This window comes from Juglans regia, chromosome 16 (assembly GCF_001411555.2).
Source record: "Juglans regia cultivar Chandler chromosome 16, Walnut 2.0, whole genome shotgun sequence".
NCBI classification, from domain to species: domain Eukaryota; kingdom Viridiplantae; phylum Streptophyta; class Magnoliopsida; order Fagales; family Juglandaceae; genus Juglans; species Juglans regia.
Genome location: NC_049916.1, coordinates 4,562,779 through 4,572,977, shown reverse-complemented (window position 1 = coordinate 4,572,977; position 10,199 = coordinate 4,562,779).

The following is a 10,199-nucleotide window of genomic DNA, read 5'->3' as shown; positions in this document are numbered from 1 at the left end:
GTACTTCTGCTTCATTATAAAATCCTGCAGTGGCTTACAACATTATTTTATGTCTAATCTTCTAACAAATTTTATGAGATGGCAACGGTTAATTACTGCACAATTCAAAATAGAAAGACAACGCTGAACTGATGATCATTTACATACAATTAGATCGAGTTTTAGACATTGGTTTCTTTTAGTTTTGTATAGATTTCTGGTTTGGTTGTATTTTGTCTTTCAGTTTTATAGGTTGCTCTTTGTTTCTTTTTGGGGTTGGTTTGAGATTTTTGTACATGCATGGGGTTCTTCGGCCGAAAGTGAAGGTATACACTGCTCAACCGTAAGCTATAACCCCATTAATGGACATTCAAGAGCTCTTTCAAATACAAAACGATGTATTTGTAAGTACACACCAAACACTAGTGATATGAAAGCCTATCATTACAAAAAAAATTAAGAAAAGAAAATCAGAAAAGATCAATTGCCATCATGGCTGGTTTTCCTCACAAAATAAAAAGAGGGTGTAATAATTTGAGTCCCACTTTTACAAGACAGATTTGAATTGGAATCATGCATGTTCTTGAGATAATGGGTGAAATGCAAATTTGGTTTGTACCCTTTTTAATTTGTAAGTGATGATATGGTCTGCATTAATGAATCCCATGCACCTCGATCCCCCTAACATTGATCGATGTGGTAAAAGGTGAAGAGCAGTTTCCTATGGTCATAATTGAGATCTATCCCTCAATGTCTCACTTTTGCATTATGATGGTCTGTCCTTTGGATAATGTACAAACTTTTGGAACCAGAAGCCCATCTTTTTCCTGAAAGCTTTTCTTCACAGGGAAGCTTCCACTGAAATGAAAGCCAAAACTCTTCACACTATTCTATCTTTATATCACTATCTTGAAACCTCTCAGAAAAAGAAAAAGAATGAAAGAAGAAGAAGAAGATAAAAGGCAATTACATGGGCATCTTATCATATATAACTCGACCCACAAAGGAAAAGTGATAAAGCCTCTTTATCTTCTTTCTCAATACTTCATCTGGTTTTGCTATTATCCTACAATATTCCAGATTTAAGGGGATATATGTGTACCAAAATGAAGTCAATCAAATTTATTTATTTGCTTATCCATGAATTATTATGTAATTCAATACAAATTGAAAGGGAAAAGAGCATAGGAGAGACTGTCTGTATTGTTTGAACTCAATGTTTTCTGACTTGTTGCTCCCATTTTCATAAGATTAATGAATAATAATTTGAAGATGAAGATAATATCAAATCTCAATCTAAGAGATTATGATTTAATTCGTTCTTAAATAGGAAAAGGATATTAATAAATCCTAAAATTTGAAAATATTCAATTCCCTCGCATTCCAATTATGGACACAAAAATCTATTTATAAGCCTTTTATTGATACACCCAACGCATTATTCGTGTGGAAACATTTTACATCAAATAGAACAAAAGAATTATTGGTATTTATAAATTTTTAAAGTTTTAATGGATTTACACATGACTGGACTGTATTTAACAAACTCTTTAATAGTGGATTGGAACTTGCAGTCTCACTTCATTTGGATGCATTAATGGGTCTTTGTTGCCCCCACAAACCTGTGGCCTCCATACAAAAACATCTTGTTGCATGAACCTAAACTTACATAAAATGTTTATTTGCAATAGGTCACAAAATTGAACTATCAACAAGAAGAGCAAAGTATATAAGAGGCGTGCTGACGTGGCATCCAAAAAACTTTTCTCTCGACTCTGGTAGGCGATTAGGGTTGCGATGGCCCCAACCACAGGCCTCACGACTTCATGGGATGGGCAAGATGGTGGTCTAGTGGGTTCTGATCAGCAGACGACAACGAATGTGGATAGGCGAGAGGGTGGATCATCGGGTGTTGGTGCTGGAAGGGGTTTTGTAGAGGTTGTGATGGACTGACCTCAAGTTCTTCTTAAGGTTGATATCCCTTTCAGAAATCCAAAATTTTCAGATGGAGAAATGTTTTTCCTTTTTTCTAGAGTTGAGATCAATAAATCGGCTGAGCCTTTTCGTTTCTCTGTGGTGTTGAAATTCTTGCCAAGGCGGCCTTCTCTGGATCATGTACGCGACTTCACCAAATCACGTTGGGGATTGAGAGTCATGCCTGTCATTGGGCAATTGAAGAACCCTCATAATATTTTTGTTCGTTTATCAAATAAGGATGACTTTATTTCTGTCATGACTTGAGGAAACTCTGAGATTGTAGGGGCTCCGTATTGAGTTTTTCATTGGTCTCCGGAGTTTGTTGAGGAAGAAGACTCTCCTTTGGTTCTACTCTAGTTATCTCTTCCAGGATTGCCACCAAAAGTTTTCCATGAGTCTATGTTGAGAACGATTGGTGGAGGTTTTGAGCAGTATTTGAAGCGGGATAATGCAACAACGTATGTGACTTGGCCTGAGGCGGCTCGCATTTGCGTTGAATTAGACGTATCGAAACCTCTGAAAAATGCATTCTGGTTGGGGGTTCTGGGATTGCCGTCTAGCCATCATCAGGAGGTCTTATATGAAACTGTTCCTACGTTTTGTTGTTTGTGTAAGAAACAGGGGCATGATGAGAGTAGGTGTGGACATCGACATCACTCGGATAAAATTGGGAATGTGAAGGACGCTTAAAATGAGGGTGGGCGTGAGAAGGCTAAGAAGGTGTGGAAGGTAGTGAGGAATAAAAACACAAAAGAAGTGAGGCCAGAAGTAAGGCCAAAGGTAATGGAGAATAAAAATATAGAAGAAGAAGTGAGGTCGGAAATGGAATGTTTTTTTGCAAGGCGTTGGGAGGATATTCTGAATGGTGTGTTAATCAACGTTGACGGGCGGTGCAGATGGCTGCATTGGAAGTTCTTTATGTGGACTCAAAGGAGGGAGCTCAGACTCAGAGACAATTTGAGGAAGAAAATGGAGATGGAAGTTTGAAGGGTGTTGTTACTAACTTATCTGAGGACGAAATGTGGACGTGGCCTCGAATAACAAAGGGTCAGCTAGTTGGTTTGAAATTTCTGAGGAGGTTTCAGATACAGAGGTTGCTATTGAAAGGTTGGATGATATGGTAGTGTCACTACGGAGCTCGCTAAGTGGTGGATAAAGTACTTGAATTTGAATTGTCTCGTTTGGCTAATGTGAGGGTAGTTCGAGATGATGGTGGTATTAACAAATGATGTTCTTTGTCTGAGGGAGAGCCGGATGAAGAATTGAAGGAGGCTGCAAGCAAATGTTTTGATTTCGTCTCGGAGTTGAATGTTCCGTTGAAGCGATTAAGGGGGTGAAGAAAAAAGAACCGTTGGTTGTTATGGATAGGAGGACTCGATCCAATTTTTTTTTTTTTAATTATTATGAAGATTCTTATATGGAATATTAGGGGAATTATTATGAAGATTCTTATATGGAATATTAGGGGAATTCTTTAGTCGAATAGTAGGTTTCAGCATATTACGAATAAAAGGCCGTTGTTGGTGGCCCTTTTAGAATTTTTTCTCTTTCCTAATAAATGTCGGCGATGGGCTAGGTGGTTGCAGCTACCAAATTTTTCGAATAACGCTGAAGTTGGGGGTAAAGTTTGGTTGTTTTGGGATGATAGTTTGGAGTTTAAGCTCATATCCATGTCAGATCAAGCCTTGTTTGGATGGTTTTATGAGTGGTAATATGAGGGTTTTGGTTTCCATAGTGTATGCAAGTTGTTTTCAGAGGAAGTATAGGGAGTTGTAGGAGTATTTGTGTGCCCTAGATGCGGGTGTTTGGCCGTGTTTTGTGGGTCGTGATTTTAATATTGTTCGCTATGATGAGGAGAAGGTAAATGGATTGTTGAGAGTCTCTCGAGCAAGAGAGGAGTTTAATTTATGCATCCAAGATTGTGAATTTATTGAGCTACCTTCGAGGGGGGGAGGGGGGGATTTTCTTGATGTAATGGTAGACTCTGGGGGAGGAGGATTTGGGCTAAGTTGGATAGGGTCTTGGTGAATTCTTTGTTCCTAAATTTTTTTGAAGATGCGCGTATGGAATATCTTCTGCGAACTTCTTCGGATCATTGTTCTATGATAATTTATTTGGAGAAAGAAAGGAGGAGTGGGGTTAAATATTTTCAGTTTTAACATATGTGGGGGTCTCATGAAGGCTTTTTACCGTTGGTTCGGGAGTGTTGGAATCAAGGGGTTGAGGATTGTGCTATGGTGAGGGTGAGTCATAAGCTGAAATGCTTGAAGCAGGTCTTGAGAAAGTGGAATATAGAAACATTTGGGAGAGTTGAACTGGAGATTGAAGTTGAGTCAAGAATAATGGAACTAGAAGAAGTGTTATGTTCTGAATTTTCACAGAAGTAGAAGAGAGAGCTGTTGTTGTGCAAGTAGCGGCACTTGCTATGGCTTCACCGAGAGGAGATATTGGCTTGCCAAAAATCACGCATCAAGTGGTTATCTGATTGGGATTCGAATTCAGCATTTTTTCATGCTTCCTTACGAATGAAAAAAAAAAAAGAATAAATTGATTGATTGCATGAAGCTTAGTGTTGGGACTCAGTTACAATCATCCGAAGAACAACATGATGCGATAGTTTTGTTTTTCCAGGACTTTCTCTTGGAAACACCAGTGGACGTGAATGAAGATTGCTTCCGTTTGTTAGAACCTATTGTTACTGAAAGAGAAAATGCTCTGTTATGTGCACCTCCATCCATTGAAGAAGTAAAAGCAGCCTTGTGATCTATTCCTCAGGATAGTAGTCCTGGGCCAGATGGATTCTCAACAAGTTTTTTTATCCTTGCATGGGAGGTTGTGAAACAAGATTTGTTTGATACGGCAAAGGAATTTTTTGAAGGTATTCCTTTGACTAATTTTTTTGGTGCGACTAACATTGTTTTGATCCCGAAGGTTGACGTGCTAGAGTGCTTTGGTCATTTGTGGTCTATTAATTTGTGTTCAGTAGTTTATAAAATCATGGCTAAAATCATGGTTTTTAGATTGGCACCAATTATTGGGGGCATTGTTTCGTCGGAGCAGGCTACATTTACTCGGGGTCGAAGTATTTTTGAAAATATAGCTATTGCTCAAGAACTTGTTCATGGAATGAATTGGAAGACTAGAAGGGGCAATGTTATGATGAAAATTGATATGACTAAAGCTTATGACCGAGTGAATTGAAGGTTCTTGTTGGAAGGTTTATGGTGTTTGGGATTTTCAGAAAGGTGGCAGTCATTGATCTTTAATTCCATTTCCTCTCCAGTTTTTTCTATCATGTTGAATGGTAGTAGTAAGGGTTTCTTTAAGCCATCTCGTGGTCTTCGTCAGGGGACCCTCTTTCGTCATATTTGTTTATATTGTCGGAAGAATTGCTCTCTCATATGCTTCATCAGGAATTTTAGTTGGAGAAAGTGAAGGCTTTTAATTCTAATGGGGGAGTTCAGGTCTCTCATTTGCTTTACTTATCATACTTAGTTCGCATGTTAATTGCCATTTCTCGCAGCCTAGTTTGGTCACTCTCACACATTTCATCCAATTTTTCTTTCACATGACATACTTGCTGACAAAATTCATTGGATATTTAAAAAAAAAAAAAAAAGGAAAAAAATGGTGGTTACCTAAAAATTTTACAAAAATCCCAACAACCCAATCATTATCATTAGGCTTGCCCAATCCCCCTTCATCATCAAAATAGTTAACATATTGTATGTCCTCACCCAAAATTTAAAGGCCTTCTTAAACTCCTGAGTCATCTCTAACATCAAGAAAGTTGAATTCCATCTTGTAGGAATATCAATGCACAACCCCTTCTTTTATTCAATACATGCAACTCTTACAGGACCTCACTGCAATTCTAACCCTTGCAATCGAATCATGCACATCTTTCAAATAATCGGTCACAATAAGATTTAGCATGTGTGCAATATATCTCACATGCAAACACTCACCATCCATAATTGTCTTATTATCTTCTCGAAACTTATTATTAAGATGCCCCAAAGAGGTATCATTAGAAGAAGTATTGTCAATCGTTACTGTCACAACCCGCTTTAACCCCTACTCATATATTTTGGCCTCTAAGGCTTTCTCAATAGTCTCACACTTGAGAATGACAATTTGAGAAAATTTGAGAATTTTTTTGTTTATTTGCCAATCACAATGTACAAAATGTGTCATCAAAGTTATATAATTAAAATTTTAGACCAATGTCCATGTATCTATCGTGAGGCAAACTCTTTGACCCCTCAATTGGTTTCTCAACAGTTCTCTATGTACACCGTATAGTTTCATAATATCATTTGTCATCGTGTAGCGATAAGAAATGTCAAACCTAGGATCCAAGTACTTTGAGTATGCTTGAAACCCTTCACTCTCCACAAATAGAAATTGTAGCTCGTCTATTATCACCATACGAGTTAGGTATCTCCTACACTCTTCCGAATCATACTTCGTATACCCCTTCAATGTTCCCCCTATTACTCTCATCTGTCATTTTCTTAAGTCCAATATCAAGTCTAGATTAATTCTTTTATTGTAAAGAACACCTAATTGAACTCGTTTTGCATTGTTCTATTAAGTGAAACTTCAATTGGAATGTACCATATCTGCTATAGTGACATTCATACACTTTACCATAATAGTTATACTTAGCTTGAGGGTTATTGGGTCACCATCCTCTATTTCAGTGAGGTGAGACCACACAATTGAAATTGGTTTCTTACTTGGTGAGCCCATGGGTGTAGGGGTATGAGTAAGGGTAGTGGTAGGGGGGTTGGTAAGGTCAAGAGAGCTAGCACTAATGCTAGTGATTAAATCTGACTCACTATCCATTGTCGTTGATTGATAAAACTTGACATGATACAAAAATCATACAACAATTAAAATGATATAATCATGAACATCAATGAGTTTCAATATTGAAACCCCAATCTATTAGGGGTTTCAATATGAGTTTCAATTTTGAAATCCCTAATTTAATTTAGGGTTTCGGATTGAAACCCTAAGTAGTGAGTCAGATCTGAAACCCTAAATTAAATTTGGAGTTTCAATATTGAAACCCAAAAAAATTTATATTGAAACCCCCACCATAATTTAGAGGTTTGGATTGATCCCGTAGATACTCAAGCACAATCACACAAATCACCCAAATCTCCAGAGCACATAAATCACAATCACATCCTCCAAATCAATCCAAACATCAAGACACAATCTGAAATAAATCTAAAAAAAAAAAAAGACTAGGAATTAGGGATACCAATAGAATGTAGGAGAGGATGCTCGGCGATGGCGAGGGTGCAAGAGTGAGGGTCTAAGAAAGAGAGGTGAGATTCAAAGAGAGAGGGGTTTGGGAGAGTGAGAGTGGGAAGGGGGTAGTTTTGGTCTTTTAGTAAACAACGCCGATTTACTATCAGTATAATTTTTTTAAAAATACATATATATATATATATATATATATATGTATATGGAGTGGGGCGGGCAAAAGGCAGATGGGGGACCAGCCCGTACTACCCCTGCACCTGCAAAGGTACCCAGATGTGGGCGGAATACCCCACCCCACCCTTGCATTCGATGGACGGGGCCACTGGCCCACCTAGGCAGGGGCAGGGCCATGCTACTCTCCCCTAGTTTTGAGAAATAAGAGAAAAAAAATTGAATGAAAAAATTATAAAATTATAAAATTGTTTGAACATGAATTTTGAATATTATTTTTGTTTTGAAGTTTATAATACTTGCATTGATATTTATGTTTGAATAATGATTATATAATGATTAGATGAAAACTGTTAAAATATGAAATTAAAAAATGTTTTGTGTTTGAGTAATGCTTGAGAATAGAATTATAAGAAATTTTAAGAATTATGAGAATTCTCATAATGTCCAAATATGCTCTTAATTCTAATAAAAAAACATGTCTCTTGCATATTCAAAGAATTATACATGATAATTTAATAAACTCCAACTCCAACTCCAACTCTAACTCTAACTCCAACTCTAACTCCATTTGAAGGAAAGAATGCAATCTAACAATTGAAGTATTTCCCTAATTCTGATTTTATGAATGCCAAACTGGGTTATAATCCATCTTATATTTGGAGGAGCTTGTTAACAGCTAGACCTCTACTTAAAGAAGGAACAATCTGGAGGATTGGCATTGGCAAATCAGTTAGAATCTGGTAGGATAAGTGGCTGCCAAATCCCACATCTTTCAAACCACAATCTAGTTTTAATCCATTGTTTTCAGAAACTATGGTTGAAGATCTCATTAATCAAGAAACAAGGGAGTGGAACATGAACCTGCTCAATATTATTTTCTCACCAGAAGAAGCTGAAATTATAAGGAAGATATCACTTACTCAGAATGACAGACCTGATAAACTGATATGGATAGGCACACAAAATGGGATTTTCAATGTCAAAAGTGTATGCTATCTACAAGGTGAATTACAAGAAAGAAAAAGAGGGCAAAGTTCTAAAAGGTCAAAAAAATGAAGATTGTACTTGCATATGGAACCTACACATCCCTCCTGCTACAAAAAATATCCTGTGGAGAGCTTGCCTTGATATCCTACCTACCAAGGCAAATTTGTGTAAGAAGAAGATATTAACTGATGATACTTTCCCTTGTGCTTAAGTGAACCAGAAACCACAGAACACATTTTATGAGAGTGCATTGCTGCAAATACCATTTTGGGAAAAAGCTCCAAACAAATTCAGAAGAGCAAGACATCAAGTCAAAGTTTGAAAAACTTGCTGGCAGAAATGGTTAACAAGCTTGGAAAAAAGGAAATGAAAGAATTGGCTTTAATTTTGTGGAACATATGGTGAAGAAGAAAGCAACATGTTTTTAATAACTTTCTTATTGATCCTAAGACAGTCCTACAAAAAGTACATGATATGCATCAAGATATGGAAGGGATATAGATTACACCCAATACTAACACTAGAAGCAACACACAGAGATTTGCAACTTGGAATCTTCCACCTCCTAATTTCTGTAAAATAAATTGGAATGTAACAGTGGATAGAAACAACAATAAGATTGGTATTGAGATAGCCATCAGAGATGAGGAATGACACTTCTTGGCTACTCTGAGGAAGAACAAACCTATCTGTCCTAATCCATTGATAGCTGAAGCTGTAGGAGCACTAACAACAACCAACTTTGGAATAGAACTAGGAATGAGAAGAGTAATTATAGAAGGGGATTCCAAAAAGGTAGTTATGGATGTTCAAACACACAAAGAAGATGACAGTTACTACAAATTGATCATCTCAGACATAAGAGAAAGGGTCAAGTGTTTTGATAATTATGTTGTTAGACATGTTTTTAGAGAGGCCAATGTAATAGCTCATAAATCGGGAAAAAAATGCAATGCTTATAGCAGACTGCATTGTGGAATTGGAGTAAACTCATCAATGTTTAAACAATCTGTAATTGTTTCAGTTAAATGAAATGAGTTCTTTAAAAAAAAAAAAGTGAAATTCTAAGTATGATTTCAATTTTAACCATTTTGATTAATTCATCTATTTTTAATTGGAGGACTACTATATCCACAAAAGAATTACACAAAAACAATCCTACAAACTGATGTGGCTTTATCTTATCCATTAGATCTACTTTATAATAAAAGTAAATTTACAATATGACCAATCACATTAAGTCATGTCAATTTGTAGAATTACTTTGTGTAATCACTTTTTAGCTAAAATATTTCCCTATTCTAAAACCAAATACAAGAGACATATATATTATGAAAAAATATGTGCATCAGCCGGCAGCCTCAGCACACTCAACTAGGGGTGATATTCGGTCGGTCCGGACCGAAAAAACTGACCGGACCGACCAATTCGGTCCGGACCGGACCGGACCGAGAATGGTACCGGTCGGTCTCGGTCCGAATTTTATAGGACCGACTTAATTCGGTCCGATCCACGGTTTATGGGTTTTTCGGACCGGACCGGACCGGACCGAACCGAATTAAAATTGAAAAAAAATATATATATTAATTATATAATTCTCATTTAACATATCACTAACTCACCATTAAATAATTATTAACTAATAGTCTAATACTAATATATATAATTTTATACTAATATTAATATTTATACTAATAGTCTAGACTTTACTTCTAGTCTTCTATACTCTAATATGGTATATAAAAAAAAAATACTAATAGTCTAATATAGAGTAAGAGTCTATGACTATAGTTATAGTTATA